Source organism: Saccopteryx bilineata, chromosome 5 (assembly GCF_036850765.1).
Source record: "Saccopteryx bilineata isolate mSacBil1 chromosome 5, mSacBil1_pri_phased_curated, whole genome shotgun sequence".
NCBI classification, from domain to species: domain Eukaryota; kingdom Metazoa; phylum Chordata; class Mammalia; order Chiroptera; family Emballonuridae; genus Saccopteryx; species Saccopteryx bilineata.
The window spans coordinates 135131788-135152999 of NC_089494.1; the positions used below are offsets into that span (position 1 = coordinate 135131788).

Below are 21212 nucleotides of genomic sequence, written 5' to 3' on the forward strand. Positions count from 1 at the left end.
TCAGTTTTTCTCCTGGAGCCTGGCTTTGCCTCAAGAATATTCTACTTTTCCTTTATCCATTCCAGCCATATATGAAGTGCACACAGGCAAATATGTGCTACAAAGAGTCAGCAAAGAGCTGATACAAAACTTCAGGGTCAAGGGTTGCTTTAAAAGTCAATGTCAAACCACTACAAGCTCAAGGAAAACTTCTAGCATCCTTGACAACACAATCCTCTTAAAAATTCAACGAGCCTGTCTTCAGTCAGGGCCATGTGAAAGTAAGCACAACAGATTTAGTCTGGTCATGGGAATTAAGCTGGTCCTTTCTACCCTTTTTTTTCTGGCCTCTGTGGCAGATCCAGCCCTCTCTCAATTTAAGGTTAATGACCTTGGATCTGATTCACGATGGGAAGATTTACCATGAGACAAGGGCACACCATGCGACTTGAGATGGTCCTTCCTACTGGGATGATTTCAGGTTCAACCATCTGATTTGCTTTGGCCAATAAAATCTGAACAAAAGTCACACATGCCACTTCCAAGCTTCTGGTTCTGCATATCTTTTTCTCTCTTCCACAGAATAGTGATGCCCCCAAAAGCCTATTCTTTCAGCTTAGAGGAACAGAGGCTGTGGAGCTAAGTCATGGGCTTGTCATAAATGAGAAATAAACCTGTGTTGTCAGGAACTGAGACTTTGTGTAACTGGAGCTTTACCTAGCTTAACTGACTGGTTCAAGTGGGAAGGTAAATCCTTAATTTGATCTTTGCCTGGACTGGCTTCATGGCCTGTCCAAGAAAATCTAATGGGCTTCTGAGAAGGAAGCTTACCTATTGCTGTTTGGGATACAGAAGCAATATTTTCCAACCCTGCAATACCCCATAGTACTGTTGTTTCAGTCAGTTCAGAACACAGGCCAGAAGCAGAGTGGACAAAAAAATTGTATTCCCTTCCAGCTCTAACCACAAACTGCTAACTGCAATCATTCCTTCATTCAATCCCCTATTACAACTCCCTGTTAAAGCAACAAGGGGTAGTCAACTCATCTCAGCAATCTTTCTAACCCCTTCCCTGGAGGTACAAACTGGGCAGACATATTGACTGCCCACCAACTTACCAGAGGTGCAGTTTCACCAGACGTTTTGCCACAGCACAGTCACCAGTTTTCTAGCCTATAACACAGTGTCTATATTTGTTTGCCAACCATTAAACCAGTGCCATGCATGTTAGCTTTTTCTTATGGCAACACCCACTTCAGTATCAATTTTGGCATTAGACAGGATTTGGGGTAAGTTCCTATGATAAAATGATGTCAAATACAGTGGCTCAAATAAGAAAGAAGTTTGTTCTCTTCCTTGAAATAGCACAGAGAAAAGCATGTGGCTGGAGGGAGCGTGAGTAGTACCTGGTTCTGCTCCAAAGTGCCATCCAGGGACCAAGGAAGATGAGGGATAGCTCCTCTATACTCATCACAGAATTTACATCTGTGGTTTCTTTTTTTTTTTGTATTTTTCTGAAGCTGGAAACGAGGAAAGACAGTCAGACAGACTCCCGCATGCGCACGACCGGGATCCACCCGGCACGCCCACCAGAGGGCGACGCTCTGCCCACCAGGGGGCGATGCTCTGCCCCTCCGGGGCGTTGCTCTGTTGCTACAAGAGCCACTCTAGCGCCTGGGGCAGAGGCCAAGGAGCCATCCCCAGCGCCCTGGCCATCTTTGCTCCAATGGAGCCTAGCTGCAGGAGGGGAAGAGAGAGACAGAGAGGAAGGAGAGGGAGAGGGGTGGAGAAGCAGATGGGCGCTTCTCCTGTGTGCCCTGGCCGGGAATTGAACCCGGGACTTCTGCACGCCAGGCCGACGCTCTACCACTGAGCCAACCGGCCAGGGCTTACATCTGTGGTTTCAATGCAGTGTTGCCATTATAGTTGTTGCCACATTCCAGTTAGCAGTAAGGAGCAGTGGGGTGGGGGAGATAAATAGGGCAAACCCTTATCTTTAAACAGATAAACCAGAAGCTGCACTTACCATTTTTGCTCACATCTAGTGGGCCGAAACCTAATCACATAGCCATACCTACAGGCAGAGGAATTTCAAGAATACAGTCTCAAAGTACAAAGCCATGTACCCAGCTCGACAAGAGGGGTTCTGATAATAACAGAAGGAAGAACCAGATACTGCACAAGAATTAGCAGTCTTTGCCATACCTTATACATACTATTCTCAATGGTTATCAGACAAGTTTTTTTCAGCATATTTCAGTCTGTGGTACCCTCTGTGCAAAGCTTTCACTGGCTTCCTATCAATTAGCATAAAATCCTCACAAGGGGCTCATGCAGACTGCTCCCCTCATGACCTCTCTCACCTCATTTTCTACTACTCTCCCCATAAAATAACACCAAATGAAGTAAAGATCTCAAATAGGAAAGGTAAAACTATGATGTTAAAGATAGAAAAAGCAGAATAAGACATTTGTGACTTTGATTGATGAAAGGCCTCAAAAGAATAAAAAACATGGAGAAATTATGATGAAATTATTGACTCTATCAAAATTAAGGACTTGTTATTCAACAAAGTTTGCTATAGGCAAAAGACTACAAAAATAGGCGTGCAACATTAAAATAAGAAAACAAGGGATTTAATATCTAGTGTACGTCAAAAACTCTGGGAAAATAACAACAAAAATGCAGAAAACACAACTGAAAATTTAGTAGGAGACAAAGCAGACAATTCACAAATAGTAAAATTAAAGTTACCAGATAAAGTAGAGGGTATTCCCATGAAATTTTAATTAAAACTAAACAATGAAAAAATTTTAGCATAACTATGTCCCCACTATTACAAATATATACTTTTACTAAAAATGTATTTGTTATTTACCTGAAATTCAAATTCAGTAGTATCCTATATTTTTATTTACTAAATCTGACAACTGTAGGTAAAATCCAAATGGCTAATAGTTGAATGAAGAGAAGACAGGCCTCACTAATAATCAAAGAAATGCAAATTAAAACTATGACACCATTTTCTAACCATTATATTAGCAAAGACCGAGAATAAAGGCTTTTATTGAAGAGTACAAAAACCCTTGTTTTTTCCATTTTACTACAAAAGATCACCTAACCTAAGATTCTTTTTTGAGCAGAGTGCTTAGTGAGGCAATAAAAGCTGACCTATTCACCGCATATGCAAAGAAAAAAAAACACATTTCAAATCCATTATTTCCTACTGTAGATAGATTGTACAAACATAACCCCAGTGACCATATTTAGGCATCAAAGACAACTTTTTCCTAGAAAACTTAAGTACCTATTTATGGATAAATTTATAAAATTTAAATGTTGAGGATAGAAACGTCTGAGTACCATTTGGTAGTTAAATAACAGCTTCTTAATAAACTATTGATTTTAATAAATTCATATACAGTATTCATTTTAATACTGGGTTTATATTAACCTCTTAAGGTTAACTATTATAGCAGGTCAGAAATTTGGACTGCAAACAGAAACAAGAATCTGGCTTTCACATAAAAATGCTTTATCTGGTTCTGGCCACTTGGCTCAGCAGTAGAGCATCAGCCTCCGACGTGTGGAAGTCTGGGTTCGATTCCTGGTCAAGGCACATAGGAGAAGCAACTGTCTGCTTCGCTACCCCCCCCCCCCCCATATCTCTCTCTCCCTCTTTCTCTCATTCTTCCCTTCCTGCAGCCATGGCTCAAGTGGTTCAAGCAAAGTTGGTCCTGGGCGCTAAGGATGGCTCCATGGCCTCGCCTCTGGTGCTAAAATAGCTCAGTTGCCGAACAATGGAGCAGCAGCCCAGCCCAACAGAGCCTGGTAGGGGCTTGCAGGGTGGATCCCGGTCCAGGTGCATGCAGGAGTCTGTCTCTGCCACCTCACCTCTCATTTAATAAAAAAAAAACAACTTTATCTAAATAACTAATGCAGTTTGATCCCAGGTAACACCTGTATGGAAGGCAGAGGTTAGGACACAAAAGCTGGAGGGGCTGCCAATAAACACAACAACAACACCGTGCTTAGAAAATTATTTTCAGCTTATTTCAAATGTAAATACAGTGTGTACAGTATTTTAAATTACATTTCAATACAAACAATAAAGTATACCAAACCTCACTTTGTCTTTTCTAACTTCAAAGATAAAGAATGCCCTCTGAACTTATTTTAACCCTTTGAGCAGTGAGTTTTTTCCATGCTCGCTGATCCCCGGGAGTGGGGTTTTTTTTTTTCAAAAAATGAAATTAGTTCCAGTTTCAGTTTTATTAACTTAAAATCATGTTTGTTTGATAACCAATTTATGGAAACAAGAAGAACATACATTTGCCTTTTTTTAAAGTTGCTTTACATATTTATGAACATTCATGTTACTCAAAGGGTTAATATCTCCATAGGAAAATATTCTTAAAACTAAAATATTACCCCAAGAGATTAACTTATAAAAGTACCTACTTTTTTGTCACTGTTCTGGTAAATAATCATAAATAGCTCTTTATTTCACTGTAAGAAATAAAATATTCTAAAATAAATATTAAACCAAAATATTTTATATAATAATGGTACTATGATATAGCAGTTGTGGTAAAATGATTCACAGACACTAAAATAATTCAGCCTACCTTATATAAAAGACATGCAATTCCAGCGGTAGAGCGTCGGCCTAGCGTGCGGAGGACCCGGGTTCGATTCCCGGCCAGGGCACACAGGAGAAGCGCCCATTTGCTTCTCCACCCCTCCGCCGCACTTTCCTCTCTGTCTCTCTCTTCCCCTCCCGCAGCCGAGGCTCCATTGGAGCAAAGATGGCCCGGGCGCTGGGGATGGCTCCTTGGCCTCTGCCCCAGGCGCTAGAGTGGCTCTGGTCGCAATATGGCGACGCCCCGGAGGGGCAGAGCATCGCCCCCTGGTGGGCAGAGCGTCGCCCCTGGTGGGCGTACCGGGTGGATCCCGGTCGGGTGCATGCGGGAGTCTGTCTGACTGTGTCTCCCTGTTTCCAGCTTCAGAAAAATGAAAAAAAAAAAAAAAAAAGACATGCAATTCAATCATTATACCGTCTAAAATGTTGATAAGAATAATTGCTAGTTAACTTTCAAAAAGTAATCACTTCTAGATGTAGCTCTAACAACAGCAAAAAAAAAAAAGGCCACCCAAAAAACTTTTAGATCTGTAATTCAGCATCCAAGAAAACTAATTTTGGCAAGCATGTGATATGACATTCCCATGAGAGAAAAATAGACATAAAAGTAACACAGCTTTACCATAATATGATATTTAATACATTAAAGTATTTCCATAAGTAACATATTTACCTTTTGAACTATGTATAAAAATAATCCTGAAGCAAGAACCTGGGTCCGAAATCTCATGTAATACTGAGACTAATAGAGATAGACAACAAATGATATTCACTACATGTATTCATCTTTTTGTTCCAAAAGAAAAGCAAAATCAAATGTGTTATATTAGCACAATTGCCAACATAAATGTTTGACATAAATGTGGAAAATAAAAAGCACCCATTCTTCAACTTCAATAAAGCTAAAGATTATTCTTTGGCTCTTGTCCCAAGCTGGGATCAAGAAACCACAGAACTGATTTTTAAATATGCACCAATCAATCAATCCTTTAACTCTACTCAACCTTTCCACTTAAGTACACAACTGAGAAAATCAGCCGATTAGGAACTGCTCCTCTTCAGGACCCTCACTCCTCAAAGCCGGCCAGTCCCCTCTAAGTTGCAAGTCAGCCAATCCCTAAATTGTCTCACTTTGGGGGAGAAAAATTCTAAACCTCAAAATCCTATCTAGGCCCTGGCCGGTTGGCTCAGTGGTAGAGCGTCGGCCTGGCATGCAGAAGTCCCGGGTTCAATTCCCGGCCAGGGCACACAGGAGAAGTGCCCATCTGCTTCTCCACCCCTCCCCCTCTCCTTCCTCTCTGTCTCTCTCTTCCCCTCCTGCAGCTAGGCTCCATTGGAGCAAAGATGGCCAGGGCGCTGGGGATGGCTCCTTGGCCTCTGCCCCAGGTGCTAGAGTGGCTCTGGTCGCAACAGAGCGACGCCCCGGAGGGGCAGAGCATCGCCCCCTGGTGGGCGTGCCGGGTGGATCCCGGTCGGGTGCATGCGGGAGTCTTTCTGACTGTCTCTCCCCGTTTCCAGCTTCAGAAAAATACAAAAAAAAAAAAAAAAAAAAAAAATCCTATCTAAGTGCATCTCTGCCTATTTGGGGGACTACATTCTTCAAGCATAGTTCTCCCTTGCTTGATAAGTATGAAAGTCAGCTTTATTTCAACTATAGTTGAGTAGTAGTATCTTCCTTCAATAATAAAATAAATAGTTTACTTGGATATTAGCATTTTTCTTCATGGAGGTGTGAACCCTAATATCTAAAACAGAGCACTGATATCCAGGGGATGCTAAAAGAGTCCAGAGGTCACTAGGAAAGTTTGACTTTGGAGCCCACATGAGGTTTAGACATCTGAACTTAGGCACTTGCATTAGAAGTACATCCTAGAGGTTCCATGTCAACATTTACCAATGAGTTTCATTACCTAGATCTCACCAATCCTCTTTGAACGAGTCATGACACCGTATTAGGTAGCCAGCAGGAAAAATGTCTTTTGTTGTTTTTGTGTTTATAAACCCTGCCGTTTTTGTTTTCTCAAGAGTTCAATGAAGTTGGTACTTGAATTTGTGTTCTTGGATTACAATCCTACACTAAAATAAAGGCTTTTTATTATTTATTATAGCCTAAGCCTTTTTGGTTGACAGAGGTAAAAAAAATGTCTTGTTATTACAATGATTCAGTTTTACAAAAAGTTGGGAATCTTTACCTTTTAAGTCTAATTATAATTTTTCTTGCCCAATCACCACTGCACTAAAAGATATCTTTTCACTTCTCCATCCCAGACCCACAATTTCACACTACATATTTTCATACATCCAGGCAATGGATGTAGTATATGAAACATTAAAATTTCTAACTACATCAAGAATTGAATATCATCAAGTATCTTAGAATAAAATAAATAGATATTCTTTTTGATCTAATGAAAATTACAGTGTGGCTTAGTTTCGTAAGATCTGAAAACCTACATTCTAAAGCCTATCTCTGAAATGAATTTACTTGGGTAAACTGATCATCTCTTCTTAAATTTTCCAATCTAGAAAATAAAATGACAATTACCAGCTCCTGCCATCTCAGAAAAATGATGCACTCAGAGGAAGATGAATTCGAAATGTTTCAGAAAGGAAAATAAAAACCAATCATTGTGTTATCATTTTGTTTGTTGTTAAAAGTCAAGTAAGTCAGTCTGAGGTTTACATCAACATGGATAAAAAGAGAAACAGCCTCAAAATTGGGATAAAAGATGGCTAAAGAGAATACTATAGATTCTAATTAGAAAATCAGAAGGAAAAACGAGTCCTATTCCCAATGTAATAAATCCCTCTATCGGATAAGCAAAGTGAATCATGCTGAGTTGGGTGCCTCATACAGATATGTGTACTCAAACACAGCCAAGAGCCATTTCTTTGAACTGCTTTTGGACTTCCTGTTCTCAAAAAGTAAATCTGAAATAACAAATAGTGTTATCTTATAGTTCATCAAAGCTCAGTGAAGTTGCTACTCAAGTCCAATCATAGGAGTATTATAAGCACTGAGTTACCAATTGATTCAAGTGACAACATGAAGTAGGTGTTGAAGGAAACCAGAATGTCTCCCCCAAATACGTACTTTTGACATATTGATTATCTGAATTAAAGGTACGTTAAGAAATAGCAGGTGCAAGGACACTCTGACTCACCTTTTTTCTTCCTGAAAGCAAGAGACAAACTCCCACATCAAAGGTACCATCATCGCCTGACCTGTGGTGGCGCAGTGGATAAAGCGTCGACCTGGAAATGCTGAGGTCGCCGGTTCGAAACCCTGGGCTTGCCTGGTCAAGGCACATATGGGAGTTGATGCTTCCAGCTCCTCCCCCCGTCTCTCTCTCCCTCTCTGTCTCTCTCTCTTCCTTTCTCTCTCCTCTCTAAAATGAATAAATAAAATAAAATTTAAAAAAAATTAGAAAAAAAAAGGTACCATCATCACCAGAGACAAGGAATTGAGGAAAGAAAGCTGTACAAACAAATCTTGTTCAACTAATGCCATCTTCCTAGTAACTTCATCACATGCTACCTCTAGCTCTAACACCTTTGTGTTTTCCATTCTTCACAGATGTCTTATATCTTTGTCTAAAATGTATTAAAGCTTCTGCTCTGGTCACTTCTTTGGGACTTCATTCTCCTGTGAAAGCTACCATGTACATGTAAAAGTTTATAAAATGTGTGTTTTTCTCCTGTTAATGTGTCTTATATCAGTTTAAGTTTTAGATCCAGCCAGCAACCCAAAGAGACTTAGAGAAGTTTCCCTCCCCTACAGTGTCAAGAGATGTACATAATTAGGTAGGGCAGATGTGGTGAGTTTATTCAGAAATGTCAGATTGATTTATGAGAGAAGGCTAACTAGAGAAGCAGCACGGGCTTACAGAAAATAGTCAAACTACATTATGAGTGGGGTGACCCTCAGTAATTTGCTTAATATCTCTGAACTAGTATCCTCATCTATAAAATAGGAATAATAAGCCCATATCATAGGACTGTCAGGAAGACTAAATAACATATCAGTAACCAGTAACTTTGAAAATGTTCTAAGCATCTTGACCTCTGAGTCCAAGACTGCTTTCGTCACTAACTTGTTATAATATATATGGCAAATCATTTGATCTAAGTTTGTTCCTTCATCTGTCTTATAGTGAGAAGAATGTATGCTCTATACATTTCATGGGGTGTATGACAATCACTTATGGAAAAATTAATGTGTAAAGTATTCTGAATATATAAACAACCATGTAACTGTAAAACAATTAATTCAATATGTACTAAACCACATGTGATTCAGGCTAACAAAACTGTTAGAGCCCAGGATTATATAATGTCAAAATTAAATTAATTTTACTAAGAAAAATATTTCACAGTTTATTAAAAACAAACCAAAAACTAGACATACTGACAACCAAAAATATTCAAGGCTATTAGCTACAAGAATTATTTTCCATGCAATAAATGATACAAATTAGCTCAGTTTTCCAACAAACAAAAAGCAGTTCAACACAATCTTTTATTTGAGTCAGGTGTTTGCTACTTACGAGGACCACCACATCAATTTTTAGAGAGAGGGAGTGGAAGGTAAGGAGAGACAGGGAGGGAGTTATATATTGCAAGGTTTCTTAACATTAACATGACAAGGGTGGTCCTATGCATTGTAGGATATTGAGGAGCATGCCTGGCCCCGACCAACTAGATGCCAGGAGCAGTGGCCCCCACACACAGTTGTGACAACCAAAATTGTGGCCAGTCACTGCCACAAAATCATACCCAGTTCAGATCTACTGTGCTAAATCCTAGTAGTTTAGAATGCAGCTTGAAAACTAGCAATTTTGCAATATATAAATCAAAAGAATGCTGCTTGTAGGATAGTAACAGCTTCAGAATTATTAGAGAGTTATAGTGAAATTATCCCTTCCATCAACATGTTTCTAGTTAATCCTAAGAATTTCCTTCTTGGGTATTCTTTTGGGGAAACAACTTGGTTAACATGTCACTAAAGCTTAGTCTCGACCTATGTGGTAAAAAGAAAATCAATTCTCAAGATTTTAAATTCTAAGCAATCAAACATAGAATGAATCAAAATTACTTGCTACTTATCAGTTTATTTAAATATATTAAAATAATGTTAAGTAAAAGTATACAAACTAGTATCTAGCTATTACTACAAACACACTATATATATGAGTTGGAAGTAATATGTAAAAATAAAAGCAACCACAAGAAGTGGAATTTTAAAAATTATCTTTAGTGACACTATACACCAGTGGTCCCCAACCCCCGGGCCATGGACCGGTACCGGTCCATAGGCCATTTGGTACCGGTCCCCAGAGAAAGAATAAATAACTTACATTATTTCCGTTTCATTTATATTTAAGTCTGAACGATGTTTTATTTTTTAAAAATGACCAGATTCCCTCTGTTACATCCATCTTAGACTCACTCTTGATGCTTGTCTCGGTTATGTGATACATTTATCTGTCCCACCCTAAAGGTGGGTCCATGAAAATATTTTCTAACATTAAACCGGTCCGTGGCCCAAAAGAGGTTGGGGACCACTGCTATACACCATCATAGGGGTAGACATATGGTTTTCAATTTCCATATGTTTATATTTGTACTCTTAACATAAGGTAATCATTTTTAAATTTGCTTATATTATATACATTTGTACAGGAATTTGGATTTTATAAGTTATCGTTCATATTTCATGTGATGCTATATTTCAGATGGGTCAATATTAGAGTGGTTTCCACTGTCTTCAAATAAAGGCCTTATCATCACTTCTGCTCTGCTGGGAGCTATCTGACACAACAAAATGATCATCCACCTGCCCTCGCTGGGCCTGACTTTACAAGGTGACAAAGCCTAAGGCCATTTAAGATGAAATCCTACTTTATAACATATCTAATGTTCTTAAGGAGACTAACAGTGATTGTGGTAAAAAGAAATACTAATCATTTCAACTCCATTAAATTTAGGGAAGACACAGTAGCAGATTAAAAATTTTGTGAACTGCAAAATGAGCTGGCACGTCACCCCTACAGTATATTTGTGGAAGGTTCCCATTTACAGTTTGGTGGATTTGGTTATTCAGATCAACTCTCCCACTGAAAGCTAAAAAAGCTAAACAAAAAATAATTTTGTATACTGTAAGAAAAAAAAAACACCTCTGAATTTAACTAGAAAATCTATAATAGTATTATTTATCTAATCTTATAATGGCTCAAATTTGAAATTCTTATGTTAGGAAAGAATAAAATTGTGAGAAATGAATTGAGGTATACCAGTGATTTTCAACCTTTTTTGAGCCGCGGCACATTTTTTACATTTACAAAATCCTGGGGCACACCACCTACCAAAATGATACAAAATGACATTCTAACACAGTACATATTATACATATAGTTAAAAAGATAGTTTCTAAATGTATTTATACTCACTTAGTATGAAACCTGGGCCTGTTTCAATGAACACGAAAGGGATATCCTGGCAGGAATGGTAGAAAGACACACACGAAGCTCTTCCTCAACAGTTCTCAGTCTCTCTCTGTTTTTAGTTTTTATCGCAGTCAAGCTTGAGAAGCTCAGCTCACATAGATATGTGATTGAAAACGGGAGCAATGTCAAAATAGCTTTGTTGGCCAGAATGGGGAACTCCTTGGCAACAGATAACCAAAAACTGTCCAAAGGAAGATCAGCAAACTTTAGCTTTAAAGTTAAATAACATTGTGATGCATTGTATATCACCCTTTGCGGGGGGCCTCTTTTAAAAAGAAAAAGGTCAAATATCTATATACACCATCAGGATAGACATAACCAGCTGAGGCTGAGGCTTCATCTAGTGGTGGCAACATTTACCTCCAGTCCTGACCAGGATTAGAAATCGGGACCATGGGGAGGAGTAACAGCTTCAACTACTCACGCGGCCACACAATGACAAGTGCGTGGCAGCCCAAGCAAGGACCTTCCTGGGTGTGGATGAGAGGCGGCCTACTATTGGTTCATCGCTAGTGGTCGGGATGAATCCTAGAAGGTGATTGGTCAGTGAGTGTTCCCTGTGCCTCCACTGTTCCTGTCGCTGATAGCTGGAGGGATTGTGAGGGGAATGTTTATGTTCGGATGGAGGCGGCTGGTGGCAGGCCGGATAAATAGCCTCCGCAGGCCGTAACCGGCACACAGGCCATAGTTGGGGGACCCATGTTTAATTTCCCCACGGCACACCTGACCATGTCTCGCAGCACAATAGTGTGCCGCGGCACACTGGTTGAAAAACACTGAGGTATACTATGACCTGAGAGCAAAACACAGAAATAAATGTAATCTATAATTATACCTATGACATATAGCACCAGATCATATTTCTGTGACAAAAAACATAACTCAATGTTGAAGAGACGATCAGCAGAGAAACTCAAACTTATTTCATTATGTGGAACTTTGGCATGAAAGATTGAAACTGGTGGAAACTTGCCTAAATACTTCACACAGCCCCTCCATCACCCTGTTATGCAAGCTGCAGCTTCTCAAGCCAACTCCCTTATTTCACTAGTGAGCCCTATCAACACTGAGGTAATAGAACTGGAAAAACTCATCACTCCACAATGATAGTCAAATATCAGAATATATTTCATTTGGTAAAAATGTATCACTGCCAAATAAAACTAGTGCAAATATAGTAAAATATGCAAGATTCTGAGGAATTCTTTTGCTGAAGATAACTGGGAGAGCCTCAGATTCATCCTGCAATTGCTTAGGCATTCACTTGCTCCTCGGACCTTTTCCTGCCCCATTCCTTAAGTATCTGGGGCCGAGGTGGCTGCAGGAGGCTAGAATGAACTAATAAGCATGTGTTCATGCAGTTAGTCTACCCTAGTTTTATTCCCACAGGCTTTCCTCACACTCAGCTCCTCCAGGAAGAGTGCTGGTTTTTTTCTCATCTCTGAATTCCCAAAACCTAACCAAATATCCTGCCTCTAAAATCATCCCTAACTTCTACCATATGGCAAGCTCTGGATTAAAGACTAGAGAAGTAAAAGAGATACAGACCTCACCCTCATGGAACCTTATGGAGGGGATATTGAACAGAATCAAGTAATAAATGCCCACTTAGCACAGCCCCATTGCCTATGTTCTTTTTTCCCACTGTCAACAAGGCTTAGATGAGGAACAAAACAGGTTTTATCTTCAGAAATAGAAATGTGTGTTTCCATCCCTGACCAGCCTGAGTTCTATATTCATATATCCAGCTGCCTATTCAGCATGGCAGCGTGGAAGTAATTACAGGGATTCACTGCATGAGCTCTGAAGCCAGACTACTTGGGTCTGAGCCCCAGTTCCAACACTCACCAGCTGGGTGACTTTGGGAAAGTCACTTTTAACCTCTCCATGCCTGTCTTCTACAGTGTGTCCGTAAAGTCATGGTGCACTTTTGACCAGTCACAGGAAAGCAACAAAAGATGATAAAAATGTGAAATTTGCACCAAATAAAAGGAAAACCCTCCCAGTTTCTGTAGGATGATGTGGCAGCATGTATGCATGCGCAGATGATGACGTAACACCGTGTATACAGCGGAGCAGCCCACGGCCATGCCAGTCAAGATGTGGGCGGTAGTTCACAGTAGAGGAAAGACGGTAGAGGAAAGTTCAGTGTGTTCTGTGGCTCGCTAAATTTGAATCCGTGACCAAAGTGCAATGTGAATATCAGTGCATTTATAACGAAGCGCCACGACATTAATCACTTAAAACAGAGAATCACAGACGTTATTCACTCTATTACACCAGATGTCCTTACCCGTGTGTGGCAAGAACTTCACTATCGTTTGGATGTGTGTAGGGCAACAAATGGAGCCCACATCGAACTGCACTGAATAAGTATGAAACTGGGAGAGTTTTCTTTTATTTGGTGCAGATTTCACATTTCTATCATCTTTTGTTGCTTTCCTGTGACTGGTCAAAAGTGCACCATGACTTTACGGACACACTGTATTTGTAAAATGGAGACTATAATGATTCATAACACGTACGTACAACTGTTATAAAGATTAGATAAATTGATATGTAAAAATTTATGCTTAGCATCCTGCCTACTGCAGTGTATGCTTACGTAGTGCTTACTATTATTATTGGCAGCACCAGTACTAGTGTTACTAAATCTATCAGGCATCTGACACTTGTCCATGACAGAATTCATAATTTCCCTCTCAAACCCCTTTCCCTTCTTCATAAACAGTACCACTATCTTGCAGTTGTTCCAGCCTAAAACACTAACATTTCAGTAAGTCCACACCAGCAGCTCTACCTTCAAAAGTATATCACGAATTTGACTACTTCATACCATCTCTACAACCACCTGCCCTAGCCCGAGACACTGCCAAGTGCACCAACAGTAGCCCATCTTCCCATCTTCAATGCTCTCCATTCTATGGCTCTACAGTTAGTTCTCCATCCAATAGAACTAAAATCAGATGCTATTCCCTTGATACAAACCTTCCAATAATTTCCCACCACACTTAGAAAAACATCTTTTCTTCACCCAGCCTACAAGGGCCCCCATAGTCTGCCTGACCCTCTAACATCATCTGTCACCACCTTCCCCTTTTCTGCTGAGTTCTCAACAGTGTGCCCTTGATATGCTTTGGCACTTCAGGCTTGTTTCCACCTCAGAGTTTTGGTCCATCATTGTTCCTACCGTGAAGCAGTACAGTATTTTTGTTTGGGACATAGACTCTAAGGTGGGATTGCCCAAATTTAAATACTGTCTCTAAGATTGGGGGGTGGGTCCTGGAGGGGTGTAGGGATTGGAAAAAAAAAGGGAAAAAAGATAAAAAAAACTCATGGACATGGGACAACAAACAGTGTGGTGATTTCTAGGGAGAAAAGAGGTGGAGAAGGGTATGGGAGGATAAATGGTGATGGGTGAAGACTTGACTTGGGGTGGGGTCAACGCACAGTACAGTGTACAGATGACATGTTATGGAACTGTGCACCTGAAATCTATGTAATTTTGTTAACCAGCGTCACCTCAATAAATTCAATAAAAGGAAAAACACATGCAAAAATAATAATAATGTATCACATTTTAGCTGTGCAAATTTAAGCAAATTCTTAACCTTTCTAAATCAGTTTCCTCATCAATAAAAATGGGAATATGAGTGCTAACTTCATAGGATTGTTGTAAAATTTTAATTTTTGGTTAGAAGAGTGCCTCACATATAAGTTTTACATAAGTGTTTACTGGCTATTATTTTTTCCTGAAATGTTCCAGAATGTGGCTTTTCTTCCACTTCAACTGACTCAACTGTCACCCTCCTTGAAAGGTCTTCCCTGATAGACCCTATCTAAAACAACCTGCCCTGTTCTCCCACTGTCTGTTATCTTCTTTTACTTCATTGCATGTAACACTATTTGAAAAATTACGTACTTACTTGCCGACTTCTCCACTAGAACATTAGCTCCTCTAGGTTGTAGACTTTGTCTTCTTTGTTGCTCTAGTTCTAGTTCTGACTCAGAACCTGACTTTGCACACATCTCTCATTTCTCTTATCCAGGTTAGAGAACTACTGCAAATTTCTTAATAACAATACCATACTTAGACAGCCTTTCATTTTCACACTCATGGTCTCATTTGATCCTTGAAAAAGCAACAGCAGATATATCATCCTCTCCTATTTTAGAGAGAAGAAAAAAAAAATTCCAAGTTTGAGTGACTTGTCTTTAGACACAGAAGTAGTGACCAACAGAACAAAAATTAGGACCCTTGCTTTCTAAGCCTCCTCAAATTTAAATGCAAGGATCTTATACCCTTGAACTGAATTTACAGAAATTCCAGTCTCCTGAGGTATATACAATATTCTTTCCTTCAAAGTTCCTGACAAATATTTGTCCCTGAATTTGAGAAGTACCACAATATAGTACAAAATTATCAATAATGTATCAACCCTTGAGAGGCCAAAAATTCAAGCAATAAGATATGATGATTGTATGTTCAAAGTTTACACAGCAAAATCCCTGAAACTCAGTGTATCCATATTGAGTATAACATACTAGTTTCAACACTCTAAACCAGGGGTCTCAAACTCACGGCCCGCGGGCCGCATGCAGCCCGCCAAACAATTTTGTGCGGCCTGCAGACTAATCCACGAAGTTCAAAATATTTTGGATAAAATTAAGTAAGCCTAGGGGCCTACTTGTATTTTTCATTTCTCTAGCATCCTAGCTAGATATTAGCTTAGTTAACAGCAGTTGTGATGCGAACTACAGTTTCTGGTCGTTTTGTGACACTGAGTAAACTGCATGTACGATTGTGCTTCTTGTGCTGATTTTTTTTTGTTTTTAACTGCAGTGAGAAAAGTGTTGCGTAACAGTTGCCTTTTGTAGACCTAGTGCGGCCCGCCAGCCCGCCGAAGGGCTGTGATCTTGCTCTGCGGCCCACATGCTGAGTTGAGTTTGAGACCCCTGCTCTAAACAGTTTCCTCTGCAAAACCCAGACAAAGGGGACCTGTAATTGCCAAGTTCATTGTGATAATGGTACCAATATTTTTTCCTTTCTTTCTTTTTTAGAAAGACAGAGAGATGGAGGGCCAGGAATAGAGAGAGATGAAAAGCACCAACTTGTAGCTGCAGTGCCTTAGTTGTTCACTGATTGCTTTCTCATGTGTGCCTTGATGGGGGGGGGGGGCCCTCCAGTGAGCCAGTGACCCCTTGCTCAAGCCAGCAACCCTGGGCTTCAAGTCAGTGATCATGCAGCATGCTCAAACTAAACTAGCAGTTTTCCAATCTGGATCCTCAACATCCCAGGTCTAAGCCCTATGCACTGCGCCACCGCCTGGTCAGGCAAAGTACCAGTTATTTCTTGATCCCTATTCTACCAAGCTGTTACAATAATAGTCCCAATGGTAGTCAACCTAGTCCCTACCGCCCACTAGTGGGAGTTCCAGCTTTCATGGTGGGCAGTAGTGAAGCAACCAAAGTATAAATAAAAAGATATTTAACTATAGTAAGTTGTTTTATAAAGATTTATTCTGGGCCCTGGCCGGTTGGCTCAGCGGTAGAGCGTCAGCCTAGCGTGCGGAGGACCCGGGTTCGATTCCCGGCCAGGGCACATAGGAGAAGCGCCCATTTGCTTCTCCACCCCTCCGCCGCGCCTTCCTCTCTGTCTCTCTCTTCCCCTCCCGCAGCCAAGGCTCCATTGGAGCAAAGATGGCCCGGGCGCTGGGGATGGCTCTGTGGCCTCTGCCCCAGGCGCTAGAGTGGCTCTGGTCGCAACATGGCGACGCCCAGGATGGGCAGAGCATCGCCCCCTGGTGGACAGAGCGTCGCCCCTGGTGGGCGTGCCGTGTGGATCCCGGTCGGGTGCATGCGGGAGTCTGTCTGACTGTCTCTCCCTGTTTCCAGCTTCAGAAAAATGCAAAAAAAAAAAAAAAAAAAAAAAAAAAAAAAAGATTTATTCTGCCAAATAGCGAAAATCCGATATAGAGTACTTGGTAAGTAATTATTATATGCTTTAACTTGCTGTACCTCTGCTTTATAAATTTTATAAAGTAAAGTTACTTCCCTACTTTATAAATCACCATTACTGTGGAACCGGTGGTCAGTTAGAAAATTTTACTACTAACAGAGATACAAAAGTGGGGAGTAGGTATAAAAAGGTTGACTACCCCTGGTTCAGACTATGCACCTGGCTCAGAGGTTGTCTGTGATCAGGTTAGGGTGGGGGGCAAGGGTCACTATCTACAAGACCGTTGTCCAGTGGCCATTGGCCACCACATTCTCAGAATAACTAGTTGTCTTTATACGCTTTCTTCTAGCAAGTTTACATGTTTGCATGACCTCACATGCTTTCACAATTCCTATTCCCATGGGAATGACGAATAGGAAAGCCAAAGGCTGCTGTACTGCCATTTTACACAAAAAGAAAATGAGGCAGGAAGTGGTTATCTTTACAACTTGTCTTCAGCGATGAGGCAACTTATGGGACCGCAAATGAAACCTGGATAGGGAATTTCAGAAGGAAACTATTAGCCTAGACTTAATAATGTCAAACTCGGGATGAAGGAAATCAAAGTCCTTTCTCAATAAAGAAAAAGGGGGGCTCTTTCACTTGGACCTTCTACCTTTGGTAGACCTCGCTCCCAGGCCCATAAAGCCTTCCAGGCCCGAGGTGAGAGGGGCGGCCTCGCCTCCCGGCTCTCCTGGCCCTCCCGCCCCAGCGGGCGTGCTCCCGCTCCGGGTGGGCACCAGACCCTGAAACCAGGTTCGGCGGTTCCCCCGGTCACACCAGGACCGAACAACCCACAGTCACTGCCAACACCGAGAAAGGGGAGCAGCAGAGCCACCCCACAAGCCCGGGTGGCTGCAGGAATCCTCCGAAACTTACAGTTCTGCTAGAGCGTACGCGTCACGACGAGGTGACGTCACGGGACCGGCGTTCGGAAGGTCAACCCGCAGGTCGCGAGAGCACTGGGCCCCCTCGCCTCCGCCCCCAGCGCGGCGGCGGAGACACGCCCCTCTCCTGAGGGACCCGCCCCTGCGGTGGAGCGCTGGGCGCAGGCGCAGAGGGCTTGCATGGTCGCCTGCTGGTGAGCTTCGCGGTTCCGGATGCCCAGGGTCGGGGCTACTCCAGAGAGCTCTGCTCAAAGCGTGTGTGTGATCTGGCGCTGAGACAATCAATAGAAGGAGCCGAAGAGCCCCGGAAACACAGCAAACGAGCTGTGTCAGGGTATTTGGGGATGACACCAGAGTTGAGGCAGATTTTCCAGACACTGCAGTCCTTCCCTCACGTGTTCATTAAAAGTCATCCACGCGTGGAAACAACCAGTTGCGCTCCATCAGGAGCCTGCGCTCCCAGCCGGGAGGGGTCAGGACGCCCCTGGGCCCGCCCCAGGTGACGCTTCAGCCAGATCGGCCCCGCCCCCGGGGCCGCCCTTCCGGCTCCCGCTGGCTGAGCCCGCGCGCGCCGCCGGCTTAGTCGGCCCCGTAGCTTCCTGCTGCTCTTCCTTTGAGATTTCGGTCTCTACTCCTCCTACTGCAGTTCCCGTTTTGGCTCGGCCTCAGTTAAATTTAACAAATGGTGATCTGTGTAAACAAATATGTACACTTCTTCGCTAGTGTCAGCTTTCCACCACCTCCCACTCATGTGACGACATCTTCCTGTGCCCAAGTCTGGTTTCTGCTCTTTCACAGTTTTACAAACCAGGAGTTCTGGTTAAAAGATGGCTCAGTAGAAGGGAAAAGGTAGTCCAAGAACTGAAAATAGGTTAGCAGGTTATTTCTGGCATGTAGGATTCTTAGAGTACTCTTACAAGCATAAAAATAATACATGTTACGGTAAAAAGTGGCTAGGACAAATCTGTCTTGGGGGAAAAATAAATGGGAAAAACACCTTGGAAATAAACTCCTAAGTTGAAGGTAGCAAGGACACGTTTGAAAACTTATTTGGATTCACGACAAATGGGTAGATCAGACCTAGGATTTTGCCCGGCATATCCAGTATAAATAAAATCTGAAACAAGGGTGCCTTTACACTTTCACTGAAAACATTGTAGTAATTTCATAGGAAAGAACGATGACGGGAATGTTAGCCTTTAACAAGACATTTGAGCTAGTTAAAAATAAACACATGCATTATTCGGGGGGGGGGGGAATCTAAGGAATTAAAGTTTTTTAAATTTCTGTATTTTTAAAAAAGTATTTGTACATTTTATATAATTTCATTTGCGGTGTTTTTTAAATTTTTATTTATTTTAACGACAGAGGAAGGCAGACAGACAGGAACTCTGAGCTGTTCCTGTATGTGCCCTGACCAGGGATCGAACCCACAACCCCTGCACTTCAGGACGATGCTTCAACTAATGGGGCTATCCAGCCAGAGCATTTGAAGTTTTAATGATTATTATCAACTAATATAAAAATTTGTTAAGTTTGTATATAATTTTAAACATAATCAAGTTTTGTTCTGTGGAGCAGTTATAGAAAAATTAGCAATTTTTAAAATGTATACATATTTTTAAATAATATATTTTCATTCAAAACAATTTAAGGAACTTCTAAGTTGTTAAAAAAACATTATGTACAGGTTTATAACATTTATATCATCCCAAAAAATTAGAATTCTTTTTTAATGAATATAGACCTGTGAGCCAAAAGTTGCTGCCACCAATCCAATGCCAATAGGAGTTCCCAATCTGGGGTGCAGTGAAAGGAGAAACTTTATTCAGATAAACAGTTTGCAAACACATGAAACACAGCCTCCACTATAAACCAAAACTGTTCAGACAGGCAGAAAGGGGAGGCCCACTTATATAAGGATAATGTGTACCATGGTCCCTGATTGGTCAATTTTTATGCAAATGAGGAATCCAAATGAGCACAGTTTGGCTGGTTCAAGTAGCACATTCTGATTGGTAGTTATACCGTTGCACTGATTGGCAGTAAACATGCAGATGAGAAGGTAGCTGTGCAGCTTGGATTGGACAGGGCAGGTTTCCACCCATTATTGGAAATACAATTCCAGCTCAGAGGGTTAGGAGGCCTGGCTTCTATGCAGATTTCATCTTTTAGAATCAAGAGAACCCAAATTCTACTCAGCAACCCCCTCACATACTTCTCAGCTCCAGGATCTCGTCTGAGAGATATCTTCCCAAATGATCAACAATAATCAGGCCACTCCTCCATCCAGAAAGGCCTTTGTCTCCAGCACAAACCCAAGAGTGTACAAATATCCTAACAATATAATAAAAATCCATAAAACAGTTATACAGAATAAAAAAGAGGTTGTTCTGAGAAAGGAGCAATGATAGCTAGAAAGAATAACCGGGACAGAGATGGAAAGCTACAGAGGTTTGTATGTTTAATAACCACACAGTCGCACACATGTCTGCTTTCACATGGTTTGCAAAATGTTTCAAATCTCATTTTATTATTTCCCATCCCCCATTCCATTATCTAGCTTATTCCCCATTTTTTTGGTCTCTACTTCACAGGAACTTCCTCAGAGAAGCTTTCCCTAAACTGTCTTTGCTCTCAGCCTTGGAAATTATTTTAATTTCCTCCTCAGCTAGACTGTAAGCTCTAGAGAGTAGGAACAATGTTCATCTTGTTCAACTTCAAATCCTCTGCTTATAGCTGAGTACCTACCCAAAGCAGGTCAGTAAATATGTGTAAAGGAATAAATGGATAATCGACTCAAATTCAAAAACCAGCTAGATTTCTTACTCAAAATACTATTTACTTTCTAAAAAGGAGAGCACTGTGGCAGTGTGTTAATCAAAATAATACTGAGAAGAAAGTCCTTTAGGAGGAAAATATTTTGAATGACACTGCAGCAACACATAACAAAACACTGAATAGGGTCAGTTCTGTTAATAACTGGCTACTTTTGTGCATGTCCAATAACTTCTCCAAACCTCAAAGGGGGTTAGGCTCACTAAATGATATTTATTAGTAAAATGTCCTAATACGGTGTTACCCCTCTAGGGAACTCTGGGAAATGAGGGCAGGCCACCTGGAGCCTTATTTGCATAAAGTCCCATGAAAGGACCTGAGAGGCACTGGGAGATAGCAATTAATCCTCCTAAACAAAAGGT

The 21212-nt window shown here is 41.2% G+C and overlaps 1 protein-coding gene across 15 annotated transcripts in view; it reads right to left on the minus strand.

Moving 5' to 3' along the window:
- Positions 1–18482, minus strand: part of ZNF438 (zinc finger protein 438) — a 260065-nt gene extending 241583 nt beyond the window's left edge. For all 15 annotated transcript variants that reach the window (XR_010731943.1, XM_066280565.1, XM_066280578.1 and 12 more), the window contains exon 1: positions 18005–18482. The gene's annotated coding sequence lies outside the window, so the exon portion shown is untranslated. The remainder of the gene's footprint in view (positions 1–18004) is intronic.
- Between the last annotated feature and the right edge of the window lie 2730 nt (positions 18483–21212).